Here is a 25,289-nt window from a genome sequence, read left to right as displayed (position 1 = left end):
CTTTCTACTGTTAGATTTCTGGGAGTTTTCTTTTTTATCATGAATAGATGTAAAATTTTGTTAAAGGCTTTTTCTTCATCTATTGAGATAATGATATGGTTTTCTTCTTTTGTCAGTTGATATGGTGAATTCCTCTGATTGGGATTTGAATATTGAACTAGGCTTGTATTCCTGAGATAAACCCCACTTTGTCATAATGCATTATCCTTTTTAATATACTGTTGGATTCTATTTTTTTGTGTTTTGTGTCTATTTTGTGTTTTGTTGAGGATTTTTACATTCATATGAGGGATATTCTTGTGTAGTTTTCTTTTGTTGGAATGTTTTTGTCTGGTTTCCTTATCAGCGTAATGCTGGTCTCATAAATCGAGTTAGAAAGGGTTTCCTTTTGTTACATATTTTGGAGGAATTTGTGTAGAATTGTTATTATTCTTTCCTCAAATGTGTGTTAAGATTTGCCAGAGAAGCCATCTGGACTAGGATTTTTCTTTGTTAGAAGTTTTTAAATTACAAATTCAATTTCTTTGGATAACAGCACTATTCAAGTTATCACTGTTTCCTTCAGTGAGCTTTGGAAGCTCATATCTTTTGAGGAATTCATCCATTTCATCTAAGTTGTAAAATTTATTTATTGTCACACCATTGTTTGAAGTATCCCTTATTATCCTCTTAATATTTGCATTGTCTATAGTGACTTCCTCTCTCTCATTTCTTATATTTGTAATTGGTATCTTTTTTTTGGTCATTTCAGCTAGTTTATCAATTTTATTGATTTTTTTCAAGGAAATTACTTTTCGTTTCATTGATTCTCTCTACTGATTTTTGTTTCCATTTTCACTGCTCTTATTTTTGTATTTTTCCTTCTCCTTGCTTTTTCTTAAATTTGCTCTTCTTTAGCTAGCTTTTTTTTTTGGTGAAATCTTAAGTCATTGATAGATTTTCCTTTTATATTATAAGCCTTAAATGTTATAAATTTTGCTCTCAGCACTGCTTTAGCTGTCTCATGAATTCTGGTATGTTGTGTTTCTGTTATACTTCAACTCAGAATATTTTCTCATTTCCCTTGTGATTTCCACTTTGACCTCTGGGGATTTTACAGAATATTTATTTTTTGGAGGAGACCTTCAAGATGGCGGAGGAGTAAGACATGGAGATCACCTTCCTCCCCACAAATACATCAGAAATACATCTACATGTGGAACAACTCCTACAGGACACCTACTGAATGCTGGCAGAAGACCTCAGACTTCCCAAAAGGCAAGAAACTCTCCACGTACCTGGGTAGGACAAAAGAAAACGAAAAAACAGAGACAAAAGAATAGGGACGGGACCTGCCCCTCTGGGAGGGAGCTGTGAAGGAGGAAAAGTTTCCACACACTAGGAAGCCCCTTCACTGGCGGAGACGGGGGGTGGCAGCGGGGGAAGCTTCGGAGCCACGGAGGAGAGCGCAGCCACAGGGGTGCAGAGGGCAAAGTGGAGAAATTCCGCACAGATGATTGGTGCCAACCAGCACTTACCATCCTGAGAGGCCTAAACAAGCTCCAGAGATGGGCGGGAGCCGTCTATCAGCGTGGACTGCAGAGGCGGGCGCAAGCCGCGGCTATCAGCACGGACCCCAGAGACGGGCATGAGATGCTAAGGCTGCTGCTGCCGCCACCAAGAAGCCTGTGTGCGAGCACAGGTCACGGTCCACACCTCCCCTCCCGGGAGCCTGTGCAGCCCGCCACTGCCAGGGTCCCGTGATCCAGGGACAACTTCCCTGGGAGAACGCACGGCGCGCCTCAGGCTGGTGCAACGTCACGCCGGCCTCTGCCGCCGCAGGCTCGTCCCACATCCGTACCCCTCCCTCCCCCCGGCCTGAGGGAGCCAGAGCCCCCGAATCAGCTGCTCCTTTAACCCTGTCCTGTCTGAGCAAAGAACAGATGCCCTCAGGCGACCTACACACAGAGGCAGGTCCAAATCCAAAGCTGAACCCCGGGAGCTGTGCGAACAAAGAAGAGAAAGGGAAATTTCTCCATGCAGCCTCAGGAGCAGTGGATTAAATCCCCCAAAATCAACGTGAGGTACCCTGCATCTGTGGAATAACTGGATAGACAACGAATCATCCCAAAATTGAGGCAGTGGACTTTGGGAGCAACTGTAGGCTTGGGGTTTGCTTTCTGCATCTAACTTGTTTCTAGTTTTATGTTTATCTTAGTTTAGTATTTAGAGTTTGTTATCATTGGTAGATTTGTTTATTGATTTGGTTGCTCTCTCTCCTCCTTTTTTTTTTAAATTTATAGATATATATATATATTTCCTTTTTCTCTTTTAGTGAGTGTGTATGTGTATGGTTCTTTGTGTGATTTTGTCTGTATAGCTTTGCCTTTGCCATTTTCCTAGGGTTCTGTCTGTCTGTTTCTTTTTCTGTATAGTTTTTAGCACTTGTTATCATTGGTGGATTTGTTTTTTGGTTTGGTTGCTCTCCTCTTTCTTTCTTTCTTTTTTTATTACTTTTTAATTTTTAATAATTTTTAAATTTTTTATTTTAATAACTTTATTTTATTTTATCTCTTTCTTTCTTTCTTTCTTTCCTTCTTTCTTCCTTCCTCTCTTTCTTTCTTTCTTTCTTTTCTTTTCTTTTCTTTCTTTCTTTCTTTCTCCCTTTTCTTCTGTGGCTGACAGGGTCTTGGTGCTCTGGCCAGGTGTCAGGCCCTTGCCTCTGAGGTGGGAGAGCTGAGTTCAGGACATTGGTCCACCAGAGACCTCCCGGCCCCACATAATATCAAATGGTGAAAGCTCTCCCAGAAATCTCCATCTCAACGCTAAGACCCAGCTCCACTCAACAACCAGCAAGCTACAGTGCTGGATACTCTATGCCAAACAACTAGCAAGACAGGAACACAACCCCACCCATTAGCAGAGAGGCTGCCTAAAATCATAATAAGGTCATAGACACCCCAAAACACACCACTGGACGTGGTCCTGCCCACTAGAAAGACAAGATCAAGCCTCATCCACCAGAACAAAGTCACCAGTCCCCTCTACCAGGAAACCTACACAACCCACTGAACCAACCTTAACCACTGGGGGCAGACACCAAAAACAATGGGAGCTATGAACCTGCAGCCTGCGAAAAGGAGAACCCAAACACAGTAAGTTAAGCAAAATGAGAAGACAGAGAAACACACAGCAGATGAAAGAGCAAGGCAAAAACCCACCAGACCAAACAAATGAACAGGAAATAGGCAGTCTACCTGAAAAAGAATTCAGAGTAATGAGAGTAAAGATGATGCAAAATCTTGGAAATAGAATGGAGAAAATCCAAGAAATGTTTAACAAGGAACTAGACGAACTAAAGAGTGAACAAACAATGATGAACAACACAATAAATGAAATTAAAAATTCTCAAGAAGGAATCCATAGCAGAATAACTGAGGCAGAAGAATGGATAAGTGGCCTGGAAGATAAAATAGTGGAAATAACTACCACAGAGCAGAATAAAGCAAAAAGAATGAAAAGAATTGAGGACAGCCTCAGAGACCTCTGCGACAACGTTAAGTGCACCAACATTCGAATTATAGGTGTCCCAGAAGAAGAAGAGGAAAAGAAAGGGACTGAGAAAATATTTTAGGAGATTATAGTTGAAAACTTCCCTAATATGGGAAAGGAAATAGTCAATCAAGTCCAGGAAGCACAGAGAGTCCCATACAGGATAAATCCAAGGAGAAACACGCCAAGACACATATTAATCAAACTATCAAAAATTAAATATGAAGAAAAAATATTAAAAGCAGCAAGGGAAAAGCAACAAATAGCATACAAGGGAATCCCCATAAGGTTAACAGCTGATCTTTCAGCAGGAACTCTGCAAGCCAGAAGGCAGCGGCAGGACATACTTAAAGCGATGAAAGGGAAAAACCTACAAGCAAGATTACTCTACTCAGCAAGGATCTCATTCAGATTCGATGGAGAAATTAAAACCTTTAGAGACAAGCAAAAGCTAAGCGAATTCAACATCACCAAACCAGCTTTACAACAAATGCTAAAGGAACTTCTCTAGGCAGGAAACACAAAAGAAGGAAAATACCTACAATAACACACCCAAAACAATTAAGAAAATGGTAATAGGAACATACATATCGATAACTACCTTAAATGTAAATGGATTAAATGCTCCAACCAAAAGACATAGACTGGCTGAATGGATACAAAAACAAGACCCATATATATGCTGTCTACAAGAGACCCACTTCAGACCTAGGGACACATACAGACTGAAAGTGAGGGGATGGAAAAAGATATTCCATGCAAATGGAAATCAAAAGAAAGCTGGAGTAGCAATCTTCATATCAGACAAAACAGACTTTAAAATAAAGACTGTTACAAGAGACAAAGAAGGACACTACATAATGATCAAGGGATCAATCCAAGAAGAAGATATAACAATAGTAAATATTTATGCACTGAACATCGAAGCACCTCAATACATAAAGCAAATGTTAACAGCCATAAAAGAGGAAATTGACAGTAACACAATAATAGCAGGGGACTTTAACACCCCACTTTCACCAATGGACAGATCATCCAAAATGAAAAGAAATAAGGAAAGACAAGCTTTAAATGACACATTAAACAAGATGGACTTAATTGATAATTGTAGGACAGTCCATCCAAAAACAACAGAATACACTTTCTTCTCAAGTGCTCATGGAACATTCTCCAGGAGAGGTCATATCTTGGGTCACAAATCAAGCTTTGGTAAATTTAAGAAAATTGAAATCATATCAAGTATCTTTCCTGACCACAACGCTATGAAACTAGATATCAATTACTGGAAAAAAATGTAAGAAATACAAACACATGGAGGCTAAACAATATGCTACTAAATAACCAAGAGATCACTGAAGAAATCAAAGAGGAAATGAAAAAATACCTAGAAACACATGACAATGAAAACATGACGACCCAAAACCTATGGGATGCAGCAAAAGCAGTTCTAAGAGGAAAGTTTATAGCAATACAATCCTACCTCAAGAAACAAGAAACATCTCAAATAAACAACCTAACCTTACACCTAAAGCAATTAGAGAAAGAAGAACAGAAGAACCCCTAAGTTAGCAGAAGGAAAGAAATCATAAAATCAGATCAGAAATAAATGAAAAAGAAATGAAGGAAACAATGGCAAAGATCAATAAAACTAAAAGCTGGTTCTTTGAGAAGATAAAGAAAATTGAGAAACCATTAGCCAGACTCATCAAGAAAAAAAAGAAGACTCAAATCGACAGAATTAGAAATGAAAAAGGAGAAGTAACAACTGACACTGCAGAAATACAAAGGATCATGAGAGATTACTACAAGCAAGTATATGCCAATAAAATGGACAACCTGGAAGAAATGGACACATTCTTAGAAAAGCACAACCTTCTGAGACTGAACCAGGAAGAAATAGAAACTATAAACAGACAAATCACAAGCACTGAAATTGAAACTGTGATTAAAAATCTTCCAACAGACAAAAGCCCAGGACCAGATGGCTTCACAGGCAAATTCTATCAAACATTTAGAGAAGAGCTAACACCTATGTTTGTCAAACTCTTCCAAAATATAGCAGAGGGAGGAACACTCCCAAACTCATTCTACGAGGCCACCATCACCCTGATACCAAAGCCAGACAAAGATGTCACAAAACAAGAAAGCTACAGGCCAATATCTCTGATGAACATAGATACAAAAATCCTCAACAGAATACTAGCAAACAGAATGCAACAGCATATTAAAAGGATCATACATCTCCTCTCCTGGTTGCCAGGACAATAATGGGTTAAATCCCAGGGTAACCTAGCTCAGGATGTGGTGGGTCTGATAAGGAGGAAAGAGATTATACCCTGAAGGGGCTGCAAGAATTTGTTAGCATGTCCTGTAAAAGCCATCGTACTCCCTGGGATTGAATTTTGCGGATACTTCTACAAGAGAGGTGGAATTTAAGAATGAGTTATCAAGAATTAATTGACTCTGGGCATTTTCTTAGAGCACAGGATTTAACACCTGGCAAGGACCCCCGTGAGTGCTACAAATTCACTTAGTGTGTCTCTTAGAAACCTGGAGAAAGATACATCTTACGTTGTAGGAAGTGGAAATGCCAGAGTTACCCTGGCAGATGGTAGAGGAAAGAATAAAAAAGCTCAGGAAAGTGGGCATATTGTAAGAGATATATTAAGTGGGGCCATAAAAACCACCAGAGAATTATGTTCCACAGGGGAACTCAAAGGACCTCAAGAATTCACCAAGGACCTCAGGAATGTGCTAGTGAGAGTGGCACTAGCATCACTAAGAAGTTAAATGGTGGCTCTCTTCCGCAGGCCAGGGATGATGCTAGAAGACGTCATCACCGAGCTTGGCTTGTTAACAGCCATGGGAGTGACGGGTAATCAAGTAGTAGAGGGTAGAAGCCAGAACTGACACATTCTCAAATAAAGATGATCTTTAAAAAAGAGTCGTTCAGGTGCTTCTGAGGTCCATCTAGTTTTGGAATCCACCATCTCTGGTGACTAGCTCAGTGTTCTTTCCATTAAATCATCATGGCTCCCTTGTTTATTTAGGTCTGCTCATAAACAACAGTTATTTTTCTCCTATAACAAAAGTAACTGTTCATTATAGACATGTAGGGAAAGGAGATAGAAAGAAAATAAAAGGAATCATTTTTGGTGTCACATGTAACACTGAAATGAGTATTCTAGTAGCTAAATCTCTAAAAATTAACATGATTTTCTTCCTTCAGACAAATTCCTAGAAGCAGAATTGCTGTGTCCCAGCTGATGTATATTTTTAAGGTTTTTTGGTACATGCTGCCAAAATGCCTCCAGAGACTCACCAGATTACTCTCCCAATTTCAGCCTATCAACATTCCTGTTCCGCATTCCATTGCCAACACTAGTTATTACGATTTGTAATGTTCCATGAATTTAATTGAAAATTGTGTCTCTATTTACGTCACTATTATTTGTGAGATTGAACTTTTTCATGTTTTATCTTGTCTTCATGTTTGTTTGCCTTCTGTATTTCTTTTTTGAATTCATATAGTTACCAATTTGGGGGAAATGTTACTCCTTTTTGATTTGTAATAGTGGTTTACAGATTAGGGCTTTTTTTTTTGATTTGTCATTTGACTTCAACTTTCTTCATAGTTTTTCCTTACATAAGGTTTTGTTGGTCTGCTGGATTTTTTTTAAACGTCATATATGACACTATTCTTATTAAATTGACATGACATTTTAATCATATATTTATATCTGATATATTCTTCAATATCTCTCAGAAGTCTCTATTGTTTCATTGAGCTGACTCCTTCTGTGGTAATATTGTGCTTTTAAAATTATTTTTTGATACAAGAACCCTCTAATTTTTTTTACACAATTTTCTTGATGGATCACAAATGTTTATTTTTCCTGATAAGCACAAGATTCATTTTAAGTTCCAGAGTAAATTTCACTGCTTTTATTTATTTTTTAAATATTTATTTATTTATTTACGCAGGGTCTTAGTTGTGGCAGGTGGGCTCCTTAGTTGTGGCTCGTGGGCTCCTTAGCTGTGGCTCGCCAGCTCCTCAGTTGCAGCACATGGGCTCCTTAGTTGCGGCATGTGAACTCTTAGTTGCGGCATGCATGTGGGATCTAGTTCCCTGACCAGGGACCGAACCCGGGCCCCCTGCATTGGGAGGGTGGAGTCTTAACCACTGCACCACCAGGGAAGTCCCTCACTGTTTTTATTTATTATTTTTTTAATTTTTTTAATTTTATTTTTTTTTAAGTTTTAATATTTTATTTTATTTTATTTTTATTTTTTTAACATCTTTATAGGAGTATAATTGTTTTACAATGGTGTGTTAGTTTCTGCTTTATAACAAAGTGAATCAGTTATACATATACATATGTTCCCATATCTCTTCCCTCTTGAATCTCCCTCCCTCCCGCCCTCCCTATCCCACACCTCTAGGTGGTCACAAAGCACAGAGCTGATCTCCCTGTGCTATGTGGTTGCTTCCCACTAGCTAGCTATTTTACGTTTGGTAGTGTATATATGTTCATGCCACTCTCTCTCTTTGTCACATCTTACCCTTCCCCCTCCCCATATCCTCAAGTCCATTCTCTAGTAGGTCTGTGTCTTTATTCCCCTCTTGCCACTAGGTTCTTCATGACCTTTTTTTTTTTTCCTTAGATTCCATATATATGCGTTAGCATGTGGTATTTGTTTTTCTCTTTCTGACTTACTTTACTCTGTATGACAGACTCTAGGTCCATCCACCTCACTACAAATAACTCAATTTCGTTTCTTTTTATGGCTGAGTAATATTCCATTGTATATATGTGCCACATCTTCTTTATCCATTCATCTGTTGATGGACACTTAGGTTGCTTCCATGTCCTGGCTATTGTAAATAGAGCTGCAATGAACATTTTGGTACATGACTCTTTTTGAATTATGGTTTTCTCAGGGTATATGCCCAGTAGTGGGATTGCTGGGTCGTATGGTAGCTCTATTTTTAGTTTTTTAAGGAACCTCCATACTGTTCTCCATAGTGGCTGTATCAATTTACATTCCCACCAACAGTGCAAGAGTGTTCCCTTTTCTCCACACCCTCTCCAGCATTTATTGTTTGTAGATTTTTTGATGATGGCCATTCTGACCGGTGTGAGATGATATCTCATTGTAGTTTTGCTTTGCATTTCTCTAATGATTAATGATGTTGAGCATTCTTTCATGTGTTTGTTGGCAATCTGTATATCTTCTTTGGAGAAATGTCTATTTAGGTCTTCTGCCCATTTTTGGATTGGGTTGTTTGTTTTTTTGTTATTGAGCTGCATGAGCTGCTTGTAAATCTTGGAGATTAATCCTTTGTCAGTTGCTTCATTTGCACTGTTTTTAAAATTGTGTTCAATGTATACAGTAATTTGGAAAAATGAACATTTGTGTAATACTGAGTCTTCATATTTGGTAACATGGCTTCTTTTATACTTGTGCAGTTTTGTTTCCTTAAACAAGATTTTGTGCTGTTTTAGTGTATTTTAAATATTTCTTAATAATTTATTGTTAGAATAATAAAGTCCTTAGGCATTTTATTTCTTCCTCCTCCCAACTTCACCATATGGTTCTCTTCTTCACTAAACATTTTATTTTGTGGTCTTATGCTAACAGCCACTTCCCTGGCCTAACAAATAAATATACCATGTATCTTTTGCCAAAATAGAAAATGGACAGATATATGGGAGAATTGAAAAAGAGGGAAAACACTGAGATAAATGGATATCCAAGGAAAGGATGGCTCTACTTCAGGGACTTAGAGAGGATGCTTGATGAAAGTTTGACTCATTGATTCAATAAAGTAGTTTAATTGATTCTCAGGGTTTGGTGTAATAGATTGTTAGCTCCTGTCTCCAGGCAGTGGTTATTATAAGCCTGGCATTTCACTTCGATGATGAGGAAAAACTCCCTTTAGCAACTTGAAAAGCCATTTGGGCTCAGGACAGACATGGTAACACTCAGTGTGAAAGTGTTAGTGGAAAGCAATCCTGGCTTCCATCAGAGGTATCATTCTAATTAATGAGCTTGAGATCTTAATGGAATTGCACAGCATTGTATATGTTTGAGTGCATGCATGTGTTTTAAGGATGAAAAGAAAAAAGAATAAGGACACTTTAAAGGTATACTAATTAAGATGGTAAGGAATGGGTGGTGGGGTTAGAATTTTAGAAAACCTTATCGTAAAAGGACAAAAGTGATTAATAAATGAAGTCCTCTAGTGTTTCCCTCCTGTTTGCTAAAGAGAATTGTAGTGTGGTATGTGTCAGTCTTCTTTTCCTGCATCCTGGAAAGACGGGGTTCTGCCTGATCAGCTTTACTCTTGGAGTTTTGTGACACAGAATGAATCAAGGGTAGAGAGCAGGAGCATAAGACATTAACAAGAGGCGTGGAGAGTGGAGAGATGGAGGGTTCTAGAGAAGAGCTGTGATTTACGAAGGAAATGGATGAAAGAGAAATGGGACATCTTAAGGACACTTCAAGGAAGTGTTGATGCGGTTTAGGAATCCCTGTTCACAGTTGTGATGGTTATTCTCCATTCGTTCTTGCAGAGTCATTCTTTACCCTTCTCTGCTCTGTTTTGTACCCCTGGAGGCTCCAGGTACTGCATCTCCTGGGTCTCTAGCTGGGGTAGGATCAGATTCAGTCAGTGGGAGGCACTAGCATAAGGTCAAAGGATGGGAAGAAAGAGAAGTTGGGTAGGGTATTGATTCCCCACCTCACACCCAACCTGCCCATGCTTTTGGCAGTGGCTGCAGTCCTTGACAAAAGCCACGATTCCTGTTGAGGAGCCCTCCTCCATGGCTACAGCTCTCACTGAGTTCTAGTAACACCACTTCCCTCCCCTGGCTCCTTCAATCCTAAGCAGTAGCAGCTTCCCTCTGTTCTTAGTCCCCAGGCACTTTACCATCTTTGTGGGTTTCTCTTACCCTGCCTACCCCTCTGTAAAAATGGGCCCTATATTAAACCTTCCTGACTTATACCCTTTGAGTACGCCATCTATGTCCTGCTGAGACTCTGACATACTTCAATGTTAAGAAATACAAGTAAGGACTTGGCTTATTTTAAAATTACTTTTGATTGTATGGAGTGTTTAGGGCCAGGATACAACTCCAGAGTAAATACAAAATAACAACTTTGTAAGTGTCTTACAATATAGGATAATTTCAGCCTTTTATATAAAGTTTTATAAGTCTAACTAGGAAATGGGCATGAGGAAATGAACTATGTTTCTTGCAGGGTTTTGAAGTAATATCGGATAAATTTAGAAGAGAAATGGATTCCATACTTATTGCTTTATCTGTGGGCTTCATGATCTTAGACATGCAACTTGATTTCCTAATGGCTCTGACTTGTCTGAATGATGTCAGCTAATGCTTTCCTTTAATTTTAATAGAAACTAATTTCATTTCCTTCTTGCCTTTCTAAATTATAATTTCTCCTCTATCAGCAGCAAAAAAGCTATAGCTGCCACACATGAACTGCCTGGGTCCCTATTACCAGAGATTCTGTTGCACATAGCAATATTGTCGCAATGTTTGATTCCAAACAGACAATTCAGGAGTCACACATACTTTCAGCCCCTTGGGTAACTTTTTCTCCTTGTGATTGGTTGTTAGCATAGGAAAACCAACGAGAAGGCACTTGAACAAATGGAAAGAATTGTCTCCAGTTCATGCTTGCTTTCCTTGGTTCTTCATAAATCATCACTTCTTTCCGTCTTTGTACAGGACTTCCTGCCTTTGCCCAATAGGTATGTTCACGAGGAGTTGCATATGGAGAAAAGCCCTTCTAAAACGCACTATTGAAAGAAATCCTGATGTGAATCTTTTTATAAAGAAATCATTTCTAATTTATCTTCAAGCAGATTCAACATAGGAAATTCCAATTTTACATATAAAATATGGCATGATTGTAACATGTTTGCTTTTTCCTGGCATTCCTTAAAGCACCTGCAGAGTCGAGCTAGGGAAACAACTTGACTCTGATAAGCATTTGTAACTTTCGGCTATTCTCTGAACTAAATTCTTTGTAATGTCTGAGCTTTACGCCACTACTCCATTAGGTTTGTCTGAGAGAAGACTTAGTACTGATCCTAAGCAAGGTAAGTAGGGCAGCCTACTTGGCGACACTGCTGCTTGCATCCTCTTTCTTGGTTTTCCTCTTCAGTATTCTCACAAAAGGCTGCCCATAAAGATTTTTAGCTAAGTTCCTCAATTCTTAGACTTACCTGATCAGTCGTTATGAGTTTTCATGAGTGGGTATCTTTATCAGGCATTTGGGGTGAAGCTGGGGAACTGCTGAGCTTCCCATAGCATACCCTAACTCTGACAAGCCCATACCCTATCAAGCCACCTGGCTGAAGTCTTCAGAGCAAAGATGCACAGAGAAGACCAAGAAAACTTGAGAAGTCATTACATTTTCCCTCCTGCCTCTTGCACTGGCATATTAAATGTTCTGGTTTAATAAATTACTTACTTTAACCTCCTTCTATGTGCCCCAGATTGATACAGAAGAACCTTTCAGAGCCCGCAAGGCAGCAATGGCTTATCTTTACCTATAGTCTGCAGAAAAGAAGTGTCATGCTTAGTCACCCTTCATTTTCTGGCCTTCCTAGGCTCATGTCTGTGTCTATGACTTAAACCCTTGCACTCCAAGAAGCCAAGGAAAAATGAGGGCAAAGTGGAGGGAAAAGGAATAACCATTTACTGAGCACCTATTCTGTGCCAGACCTTTGTACTAGGGGTTTTATATATAGTATTCTAGTTAATCCCCATTAAACCTTAGTAAATAGGTGCTATTACTAGTTCCATTTGACAAATGAGAAAACTGAGACCATGTTGATTGAAGTCACAGAATATACCTTCAATGGCAGATCTGGGATCTGAATCCAGGTTTACCTGGCTCCAAAATCTGTGCAATTTTCGTTATAGCATGATACAGCCCACTTTGTAAGGCACCCATCTCTCTGAGTTTCGTGTACATTTTCAACCAGGTCTTCATTGCTGGATAACAGTATATCAAACTAAAAAAGATGTTTGGTTGTTATAGCCCATCTCTCTGCCTCTTGGTAGGGTTGCACGTACACTGTGAGATGACATGCAGGAATCATGAACCTCCAAGATCCTCCTATACTCGCTCATAGGAATGGATTTAATCTTCACTTTTAGAATCAGAACGTTGGCATTTTCATGATTCTTTTCTCACACTCACCCCTCAGATTGAACGGGTGAATGACTGGTGTTGGCTTTGTTCTCTGGTGCTCTCCTCCTCACCCAATAACCATGAGCTGGACTGCAAAGGCAGCAGGAAACTAGTTACAGCCATGTGACCAGAGACACTAAATGCTTCCAAATCTCAAGGAACCAGGTAGGATGTGGGGCTCACCCTGGGGTTTGTTAAACTTAGTGATGCCACTGCTAACCACTTGGCACAGCTGTTGTTGCTTCAGCCGCTCCACCTACTATAGGTGCTGTTCAGGGGAGCCACCCAGAATGTCCCTGCAGCCATTTGAGGTTTCCTAGACTTCTTTTTGCTGTGTGGCTTTTGACATAGTTAGAGCTTCTGGGGTCTCCTGGTTTTGGTGGAGATGAGCAATCATGAGAACTCCATTCAACCAGCACTAGGGGAAGACAGAGGTGATGAGGGGAGGCTGCATATGATCCTCCCGGAAGTCCTAAACCTGCTGGTATATATTAGTCTTTTTCACTTATATGCACACATTCCCCAAGTCTTCCGTGGCTTATTAACTTTGTCAACCCTTAAAGAACCGGCAGCAATGGGCTGTCAAATGTAAAATACAGAAGTTTCCTTCACGTGGACTCCCTACACCTCTCCAGTGACCCTCTGGAAGAGGTCTTCCTGCCCATGAGCAGTGTATCTCGGGCAAAATCATGAGAGGAAACTCTGTTTCAAAAATCCCCTTTAGAAGTACTATAGCCTAAATGGGTACTGGCCAGTTAGAACAGATGCAAACAATAGGTAGGGCCGTATGAGAATGTACTAGCTGAACGTTAGCCCTGTTGGGAGTTGCTATTATTTTCCTCATAGGGATGTATGACCAAGAGCAACAGAAGACATGCTTTAGCAGTCATCTACTTAACTCTTTGTTTCCCATTATTAGACAGAAACTTGAATTTTCGTTTCTCCCAAGGCTCTGCCAAGAGCTGTCTTAGAGAAACTTTCATGGGTGTGAGCGGAACACTTAATAAAAGAAGACGGAGCTTTTGGCTGATTCTCTAAATGCCCTTCTCCCTCATCACACTGCCTTATTCCCTGGAGATGCTATAAACTGGCCACTACTTCCATGTAAAGTCCTTGGTCCTCTGTTATTTTCTAAAAAGTCCTCAGTTGGTGTTTATGGTTGTGCTTTTGGGAACAAGTGGCACGTGGGTCCAAGTGCCAATGAGGAAGGTTTACGTGTCATTCAGTCTGTTCTCCTGCCGGCAAACTTCAAATTACATGTGACAATGCCTTGTCGCTTGCCCTCATATTTCACCATATCTTTCAGAGAGAGGCCCCCAGAGATCCCAGAGAGAGAAAAAAGATCCTTGATGCTTCCTTGCTTTCAGTCTGCTCTTCATCTGACACCCAATCCTTTTTTCCCAGTTTCCTATGGCTAGTAACAGGGAATAGCAGGGCAATGCACTTCCCAGGCAAAATCTCTGATTCCCCTAGAGCGTTCTTGTCTCTTCCCACCCCTCAAAGACTTCTTGCTGACTTTGTGTTCTAAGTGGTCAAAGCAAACCAATAAATAGTTTGAATGAAGAGAAGAGAAACCAGATCTAAGGAAGGTGAACACAGGAGCAGTGACGGGGAAATGGCAGGGGCTAAGAAAGTGGAATTTCTCTCTCATATTCTGAAAGTGTGGATGTGATTAGTTTTGAAAACTTAGAGATTTCTGTGACAGGGATTTGAGATTCTTACATTTTTTTGCCTGTCTCTGGCCCTAGCGCTTTATCACTGTGAGACCTTGTCAGAGCTCTGTCTCTTGTATCATTTATAATCTAGTCTGTGAGGTCTTGAAGAGCCAAATAATGTCATTCTCCAACTTTCAGTCCATAAAATTGAGCCCCCCCAAACCAAAAAGGTCTCACTAGTAAACCTTATTAATGTACATAACAATTGTTCTCCTAGTCCATTTTGAAAGGAATTAACAGCAGATGTAGTTCAGGAAAAATTAACTGTAACTACTTTAATAAGAATATGAATTGGGTACAAGATATTATAATTCAAAGCCTTAATATAATGAACTGCCCTACTTGAGACTTGGTATTTACCATGGGCCTGTGTTGACCCATTGCTATGAGATTAGAAAGAATAAAAAATAGGCACAGAAAAAGGAATGTTATGATAGGAAGGGGCCAATGGGAGTCAAGACTCCAACCTCAGCAAACCAGTGACCTAGAGTTATCTAATGACTATTTACAAATATTTATAGTTGTAAAGGAAAACTTTATGTTGTGTTTTTCACTCAAGAGCATTTTTAGAAGGGCTGACACAATTTCTTTTTCCTTTACCCTTTACCACATTTCCAGTTAATTTAATGCTATAGCTATAACTGCTTAGTATCATGAACTTTTTGACCTGGATATGCTGTTCAATCCTTCAACATCCAATATGTAAAACACTGAGCACCCGTACCTTCTGTCTAGATCAGAATAGGCTTTTGATGAGTTTTCAGATCATTTCAAATATTCTCCCTCTCCTAATACCCCCCTAATTCCATATCTAGATAAGAAAATGAGGTTAGTGGTGATTTAGTGGCAGAGTCAAAATTAGAGCTCAGATCTCCTTAATTACCAGACAAACAATGTCCAGTGTTCCAATGTTCCTTACCATACAGGCTCCAAGAAGTAAGACCCTCAGTCTTCTCTGCAAGGGGCCTACTCAACACTTGTTGGCAGCTACCAAAGTGCTTCATATTTCATGGGAGGTTACTATGTCTTCAGTGAGGTCTTTTAAAAAGAGGCTTCATAATAGCTGGCAAAATTGCCAAAACAAACATCTTGATAATGCATATGCTCTTGATTTTCCCTGTTAAAGCACTAATAAAAATCCACAAAAAATTAAAATTGATAAAAACAGATGTATGAATATTAATTAGGCAGCATCAATGACAAGAAAATGAAATATGTTTTTGATTGTAGAAAATATTTCTTTTGCCTATATGCACAATAAGATCTCTATTTATAAAAATATACTAAAATTACATAGTTTCACCAAATGGTAACAGGAATCATAACTGAGTAGTAGAATTCCAGGTGAATTTCATTTTCCTTTTGTGCTTACATACTTCCCAAATGCTCTACAATGACAATGAATTACTCTAGTGACTAGAAAAAGATTTGTACTTGCTTTGAGATTTAAAATAAATGTATATCATATACAGGATTGGGAACCACTGAGCTATGTGCCCATCAGTAAGTTGTTCTCTCATAGAGTGACTATTCTCATTTCTTATGTCATACAAATCAGGCATATTTATGTACTAGTACTTCAACTTTAAAGTCATACAAGTTGGTTTTACTTTTCTAGCACATACATGGCCTGGTATTAGGCCATCTCTCCTGTAACTTGTGTTTAGGTTGTACGGTTCAAAGAAGTTAGGGGTCAACTACATTGACCTAATAAGTGTACACACGTTGACTGTTTTTAAGAACTGCCTAGTTAGATGAATGTCCTTGCAAGGAACTACTTAATCATTTTATTTTTCATACATCTATTAAGTTGGCACCATGGTCCAAATGGAAACCATTTTGCTATGCTTCAGCATTATCTGCTTTTAATGAGTCTCTGGAGGTCTCTGGATGGATTTTGCTGCCAAATACCATTCAGCCTAACACTGCAAGTGAAGCATCGAACTCAGGGCATTTTGTCTGCCAATAGATTTCTGCTTGGAGTAGTATCCTATACATTTGGAAAATTCTCAAATGACAAATTTCTAATACTTTACCACAAGACCACCCAGATGAATTCAATGTGGTGTTCTTTGTTCTAAAAAGTTGCATATAATTATCTTCACATAACTATGGTACTACAAAAAATTCCCTACCTATCTTTAATAAGTATGAAATAAGAGAATAAGTGAAATAACTGAATCTATTCAATGGATTTGATCTCTAGTTAATAGCTATTTACTATATTTGTGTACTGTACAGCTATTAAACAGTATTTGTGTAATATTTGTGTGGACAATGATGGGGGAGTTGATACTATAATCTTTGCCTTCAAGTTGCTTACAAAGAGATTGTAAGAGGTTGTTCCTTGAAGAGACAAGAAAAAGCACGCCCCCCATGTCTAATAAATGTGTACAGAAGAAATGAGTGAATGCATTTTAGATGGGAGTGACAGGAATAAAAGGAGCCATTCTTCACACTGTCACTACATAAAAGAATGAGGGAAATCAGTTAAGCTTCTGCAGTGGTCCATGTCTGAAGCGATAAAGGCCTGGATTAGGGTGGTAAAAGTGGAAAATGGAGACATAAGAGTTCCAGAGCATTATAATGAAGAGCAAACAATTGGTTTCGTGATTAATTGATCAGGAGGAGAGGGAGGTGGAGGTATCAGAAATGGTTTAACTCTCAAGCCTGGGTGGCCTGAAGGAGAAATGGCCTCTTTGTCAGAAATAGGGAAATTAAGAAGCAGATCTGTTATGGAGTAAGGTGATGAGATGGACTATGTTGAATTTTGTCAGACCGACATATCAAGGGTATTCTGTGAAAATGGTGTACCTGGATTTCTATGTGGCATTTTACAAAGCCTCTCCTCATATCCTATCCATAAGAGGGATAAACTGTGACCAGACAATTGTATTGCTACATATAGGGTTAAATTATCTTTGTCCTAATTAATAGATCAAAATTAACACATCTCTAATGAGTCTCTATCTTATGCCTTGTCCTAGTAATCATTTACATTAATGAATTAAATGAGAGCATAGCTGACGTGCTTACCCAACCATTAGTAGATACAAAGCCAGTAGGGATAATGACTTATTATGAAAAATAGATTTTGCCCATCTCTGTAGCCTCTTGGTTTTAGATTCTGATTTTAAAAAGATGAAATTTAATAGTGACACATTTCAATGTCCTGCTTTTGTGTATAAAACAAGCTCTATAAATACAGTAGTGCAGTTTTGGGGTGACACCTTAAAAAAGTGAGGGACCTGTAAAAAAGACTAGCTGTCTTAGTAGGTTCCATGAATCAATAGCATTATGAGGTTATACTAACAGATGTTTAATATCTAGAATAGGCAACAGGCTTGCTCTATTTTGCAAAGATCAAAAGATACCTGAAAAATTTACCCTATTCTTGCTTTGACATTTTGAAGACTCTATACTGGGATATGCTCAGAGAAGAAGTACCAGGATGGTGAACCTACTCAAAACCTCAACATCCTCCAGCATTTATTTATTTATTTCCTCTCTCACTCTTTAAATTTTTATTGGAGTATAGTTGATTTACAATGTCATGTTAGTTTCAGGTGTACAGCAAAGTGAATCAGTTATATGTATATCCATTCTTTTTTAGATTCTTTTCCCATATAGGCCATTACAGAGTACTGAGTAGAGTTCCCTGTACTTTACAGTGGGTCCTTATTGGTTATCTATTTTATATATAGTAGTGTGTATATGTCAATCCCAATCTCCCAATTTATACCCCCCCCTTACACCCTGGTAACCATAAGTTTGTTTTCTACATCTGTAACTTTATTTCTGTTTTGTAGATAAGCTCACTTGTACCCTGTTTTTAGATTCCACATATAAGTGATAACATATGATATTTGTCTATCTGTGTCTGACTTACTTCACTCAGTATGACAAGCTCTAGGTTCATCCATGTTGCTGCAAATGGCATTATTTCATTCTTTTTTTTTACGGCTGAGTAATATTCCATTGTATATATGTACCACATCTTCTTTATCCATTCCTCTGTAGGTGTACATATATCCCCATATCTCCTCCCTCTTGCGTCTCCCTCCCACCCTCCCTAACCCACCCCTCTAGGTGGTCACAAAGCACAGAGCTGATCTCCCTGTGCTATGTGGCTGCTTCCCACCAGCTATCTATTTTACGTTTGGTAGTGCGTATATGTCAGCGCCACTCTCTCACTTCGTCCCAGCTTACCCTTCCCCCTCCTCGTGTCCTCAAGTCCATTCTCTACGTCTGCGTCTTTATTCCTGTCCTGCCCCTAGGTTCTTCAGAACCTTTTTTTTTTTAAGATTCCATATATATGTGTTAGCATACAGTATTAGTTTCTCTCTTTCTGACTTACTTCACTCTGTATGACAGACTCTAGGTCCATCCACCTCACTACAAATAACTCAATTTTGTTTCTTTTTATGGCAGAGTAATATTCCATTGTATATATGTGCCACATCTTCTTTATCCATTCATCTGTTGATGGACACTTAGGTTGCTTCCATGTCCTGGCTATTGTAAATAGTGCTGCAATGAACATTTTGGTACATGACTCTTTTTGAATTATGGTTTTCTCAGGGTACATGCCCAGGAGTGGGATTGCTGGGTCGTATGGTAGTTCTATTTTTAGTTTTTTAAGGAACCTCCATACTGTTCTCCATAGTGGCTGTATCACTTTACATTCCCACCAACATTGCAAGAGGGTTCCCTTTTCTCCACACCCTCTCCAGCATTTATTGTTTGTAGATTTTTTGATGATGGCCATTCTGACCGGTGTGACATGATATCTCATTGTAGTTTTGATTTGCATTTCTCTAATGATTAGTGATGTTGAGCATTCTTTCATGTGCTTGTTGGTAATCTGTATATCTTCTTTGGAGAAATGTCTATTTAGGTCTTCTGCCCATTTTTGGATTGGGTTGTTTGTTTTTTTGATATTGAGCTGCATGAGCTGCTTGTATATTTTGGAGATTAATCCCTTGTCAGTTGCTTCGTTTGCAAATACTTTCTCCCATTCTGAGGGTTGTCTTTTCGTCTTGTTTATGGTTTCCTTTGCTGTGCAAAAGCTTTTAAGTTTCATTGGGTCCCATTTGTTTATTTTTGTTTTTATTTCCATTTCTCTAGGAGGTGGGTCAAAAAGGATCTTGCTGTGATTTATGTCATAGAGCGTTCTGCTTATGTTTTCCTCTAAGAGTTTTATAGTGTCTGGTCTTACATTTAGGTCTTTAATCCATTTTGAGTTTATTTTTGTGTATGGTGTTAGGAAGTGTTCTAATTTCATTCTTTTACATGTAGCTGTCCAGTTTTCCCAGCACCACTTATTGAAGAGGCTGTCTTTTCTCCACTGTATATTCTTGCCTCCTTTATCAAAGATAAGGTGACCATATGTACATGGGTTTATCTCTGGGCTTTCTATCCTGTTCCATTGATCTATATTTCTGTTTTTGTGCCAGTACCATACTGTCTTGATTACTGTAGCTTTGTAGTATAGTCTGAAGTCAGGGAGTCTGATTCCTCCAGCTCCGTTTTTTTCCCTCAAGATTGCTTTGGCTATTTGGGGTCTTTTGTGTTTCCATACAAATTGTGAAATTTTTTGTTCTAGTTCTGTGAAAAATGCCGTTGGTAGTTTGATAGGGATTGCATTGAATCTGTAGATTGCTTTGGGCAGTATAGTCATTTCACAATGTTGATTCTTCCAATACAAGAACATGGTATATATCTCTCCATCTGTTTGTGTCATCTTTAATTTCTTTCATCAGTGTCTTATAGTTTTCTGCATACAGGTCTTTTGTCTCCTTAGGTAGGTTTATTCCTAGGTATTTTATTTTTTTGTTGCAATGGTAAATGGGAGTGTTTCTTTAATTTCTCTTTCAGAGTTTTCATAATTAGTGTATAGGAATGCAAGAGATTTCTGTGCATTAATTTTGCATCCTGCTACTTTACCAAATTCATTGATTAGCTCTAGCAGTTTTCTGGTAGACCATGCTGGCACCCTAATCTTGGACTTCCAGCCTCTAGAACTGTGAAAAATAAATGTCTGTTTTTTTTTTAAGCCAAAAAATAAAAAAGAAAAAGAGGACCCTGGTATATGTGGACAATTTAAATGAATCTCACGGTGTGTTGAGTTAAAGAAGCTAGAAAAATAAAAAAGTAAACCCTTTATTATTCCATTTATATTAAGTACAAAAACAGGGAAAATAAATCTATGGTAGTAAAAATCCAAACATGGTTGTATTAGGGTTGGGTTGGAACTGACTGGAAAGGGGAACAAGGGTACTTTCTGAGGTGATGGGTATAGTTTATATTCTTGATTATGTAGTATTTACACAGGTATTTGTAATTGTCAAAATTAATCCAATGGTACACTCAGAATATTGTATGTGCGTTCACTGTATGTAAATTTGACGATAAAAGAAAAGGACAAAAATAAATAAGGAGAATTATTATTATTGGAGGTATGATTATTTTTATTTTCTCCCAATGCTGAAATTATAACCTAAGTACCCTTTGTTTTCATGATACTTACTGTGTCACATGGCATAACTGTATTTGCACTGAGTGTAACCAACTAGCTTTACCTCCCTGAGCCTTGGTTTTCTCACTTGTAAAATGAAAAAGGTTTATTGGTAATATTCTATAATATTTCTACAAGATCCATTAAATATTTCACCAGGGATTCAGCAGAAGGGTACAAAGGAACACATGCATTTGGGTCACCAGACTGTGGAAAGCCACTAAAGGTAGTTTTTGCTTATCCTAACTTGGAGGTGACCTCTAGAGAGAAAGGGAAAAAAAATATGGTATTGTCACTGGACACCACTTCTTCCTGCTTCACATGGGTTGCTAAAGAGATGAGGAAATTAAAGTTAACTACTATAAACTATCTCCTTTATTTTAACATCAATACTTGGATATTCAGGCGGAGTTTCAAGTTGGACATTAAACAGACCCACCCACTTCCTGCAATTGTTTGGGGTCACAGTAATAGAAATTTAGTTACATTGTTTTAAGCTACAATTGAGTTCTATGTTGTTACTACTATTTACTTCCCACATATACAAATACACTTATAAGGAACAAAGTAAACCAGAAGTGACAAGAATTATAAGCACATTAAGTGAACAAGAAAGATAAGCACAGTATCACCTCCCATATGATTTCCCTTCTTTAACTCTTCTCCAGATAATGGGAAAGGAGAAAGAAGGAGGGGCACACTTTAGGTGTATGTGTGTGTGTAGGGGCGGTTCAAGCAACAATCTGATGCTGCCTTTTATTCTTCTGGACTGTTTGCATTCATGTTTACCTCCAATTACGGTTTCTATAGTGTTGATCCTTTTTAAAGGGCTCTAGTATATCTTTTAGATTCAATTTAATTTCATAGAATGTATAAAATATTATTTAATCAATTCTACAATTTAATTCCTAATTAGCAGTCTTTTAACAGCCTGTGATTTTCAGGTAATCAGTCTGTAATTCACCAAGAATCTTCTCAGAGCCCAGCACTAGGCTGGCTCTTGAAGGTCCATAATCAAGGTTAATCATCCTTAAAGAACTCAAAGCTTGAATTAAGAGGTGGCTCTTTGTCTACAGATATTTGGAGGGGAATTCTACTATCTATCCAGCACATAAAACAAAGTTTTGCAGATGGATTTGGTAAAACTGGTTACAAAAATCAGCACTGGCATCTGCAAATCCATTATTTTGGGGGGGAGCAGGTAGACAATTGGCTATTACTAGGGACTATCGGTATTTGGGTTTATGGTGGCATAAGAAAGTGGAAAGCTAGAGGAAGTGGCTTGAAATGTTGATCCTAAACACATTTTTCTACAACATCCAGAGAAATGAATGGATGAAAAGTGGGTTTATTTTAATGATTTTGATAAATGCTTCAGTTGATCATGAAGACTAAATTAAATCAAACAAATTTCAGGGAAATAATCCACACGCTACATGGTTAGAAATAGCCACAAGACTTAAACCAACATTAACAAAGATCCTCCAAGGAATTATGAGGAGGAAAAGGAATTTAGTCCAGTTTATGGTGTAAAATGACATTTGCATTTTTAGTTTTCAAAATCTCAGGAAAATCAAAGCAGAAAGCTAGCCCTTAGCTACATCAAGGGAAAGACTGACTGAGGAAAAATGTGATCAAAGCAGAACCATCTGTGGCAATTTAATGATGATTTCAGGCTTGCACCAAAAACATACTTAATAAGAAGTTAAGAGCTAAAAGGAAGACAATTTCAAAGGGATTTGAACATTGAAGAAAATATCTGTGTATATAGATACAATTAACTGATGATTTGATTTTAATTCTCTTGGAACAGGATGTCTTCTGTGGAATTGGGAGGACCTAAGAAAAGAAAACAAACTGCAATAATGCCTTTATGTGTTCTTATTTGGGGCAAGTAAAAAAATCATTTCCCTACCTCTTATTTGACATCTCAGTCATATAAGGCAAGAATGAATAGAGACCCAGCTGAAAAAACTAGGGAGTTCTACACATTTTAAACTCAGCTATAACAAACCATTTGCTGAAAGCATTTTTAGCACATTACTGTATGAATGAAAATGCCAGTGTTCTCTCATTTCGAGAAGTTTGGCCCTAATATTTAGTGAGGTGAGTCTTTCCCTGAGTCAGGTGCACACAATACCCAGTGGTCTGTGGAGAGTAGTCAGGAACTCTGGGAACTCTGTTGTCAAGGTTATGGTCCTCTCCTAATTATGGAAGTAGACAACCCCAAATATAATACAAAATAGGGCATGAGTGGCCCGGCAATTTATTTTTCTTTCTTTTTTTTTGCCATATCTATCAGCATTTAGGTTTGATTTATAATATGCTATTTTTATATGTCACTTGACATTTTATATACAAACATACAAAAGTGTTTAAACATTGAAACACTCCCCTTGCATCTAAGGAAGGTACAATCTCCTAAAGCCAGTTTGCATATAGACTTTCAAGTTTCTTTCCTAGGGAAGAAAAAAAGCCACTTATCTTTTCATAAGAAATTAAAATTCTCTTTGCACATAAACTCTTCAGTAAATGTATTTTGTTTTTTACAATGGTGTGTTAGTTTCTGCTTTATAACAAAGTGAATCAGCTATACATATACATACATCCCCATATCTCTTCCCTCTTGCGGCCTGGCAATTTCAGAGAATTCTCTTTTCCATTGCCAACTGAAGTGAATGAAATAGTAACTTTACGAGTCAGAAATGAGATAAAATCTTTCCTTAGTCCACTGAGAAATTAATCAAAATAATTTCCCCAGGTGAAAATCTTACTCCATGAGTAATAGCAATAATACTGAGGTCAAGAAGCCTAACAAATGGAAATACAATGCTCAGTCACCTTTCATTAATGATTTTTACTAACTGTCCCAGGGGCATGGTTATCATTTTTTTAAGTCAATGACTACATTTTAGAGGAAGTAATCACATCTTCCCTTCTCAAGCAAACTTTTCTGATAACGCATCATAAACAAGTTGTTTAAAAACACAACTGAACAGTGCCCCACTTTGGAAAATGACTTTGGAGATTTTATTTTATTAAGGGAAAAAGTACATGTGTTTGTATCATGAATCATATCTGTTGTGTTCTAGCTGTGTCTAGTAAAAGTGACGAGGAAGTGTTAGCGTTTCAGGTCGAGAATCCACGGAGACAACACTAGGCCACTTACAATATCACAATGGTGAAAATGCATAGGCTGTAAATGTAGGGTATTTAAGCTGTTCTTTTTGTTCTCCAGAAGCTTACTTGGAGATTCTAGTATGAGAGGATAACAACTTGCATTCCCATGGCCAGATCAGCCTCTTTGTCATGTCTGTGTCAAGTAGTGAGGGAGAAAGTGAATCCCTACCCAGCCAGCTAGACCAAACAGACATCCTGCCAATCAGTGGGGTGACAAGGGTGCAACAACATTGCTCTTACATTCCATTAGAAATGGTTAAGTTAGAGGAATGAGGGGATGGTGAGTTAGTTCTTAGCTGTCTAAAGTTCTATGCTAAATCCGTGCTGCCACTGTAGTATTCGGGTAGCTATAAATACAGAGTTTCTGATTATCAAGGGAGATTGGAGAAAAGCAATCATTAAAATAAAAGGCAGACAGCATAAATACATGGGATCAGTAACTAAATCCACTTCTCCTCAAATGTGAGCTGGACTGATGCTTAAAATGTCTGCTCTGATGCACGACAGGGGGTTTGACTTCACCAGACTAATCCTTCAACTGAAATTCTTTTGGCATAGGAATCGCTCAGTGAATAAAATACAGTAAAGGTCTATGAGCACAAGTGAACTGAAGGCCACAACATTTGAGGAGTCCAAAAAAGTTCAGAACGTCCTTGCTTCACCCAAGTCTTAGTCATTTGATAAAATTCTCAAATTAATGAAACTTCTCACTAGCATCAGCACTGCTCAGTGATTTAAAGTCCCAGCGTGAAATCAGCTAATTGGAATGACTGTTCTGTACATCACAGAGCTGTGTCACCCATCCCCATTTTAGGATCAGAGGTATTTCACAGATTTCATGTAGTAGATTAGCTTGTTTGGGGAAATGTTTGATGAAACTCTACTCTTTGTTCATCTGTAAAAAAGAATAACAACAGCACTTACCTCATAAAGTTACGGTACTAAAGATGTTATTATACATATAATGCTTAAAATAGTGCCTGGCACAAAGTAAGCATTGAAAGGCATTGTCGTCACCACCAATGCTACTAATATTATTTAACCCATTCTCACTTATTTTAATAACTGATATGTTTGACCAAAATTATGTGACAGAAAAGAAATTGTACAAGTCT

This window comes from Eubalaena glacialis, chromosome X (assembly GCF_028564815.1).
Source record: "Eubalaena glacialis isolate mEubGla1 chromosome X, mEubGla1.1.hap2.+ XY, whole genome shotgun sequence".
Classification (NCBI taxonomy): Eukaryota; Metazoa; Chordata; class Mammalia; order Artiodactyla; family Balaenidae; genus Eubalaena; species Eubalaena glacialis.
This window is presented reverse-complemented; position numbering follows the sequence as displayed.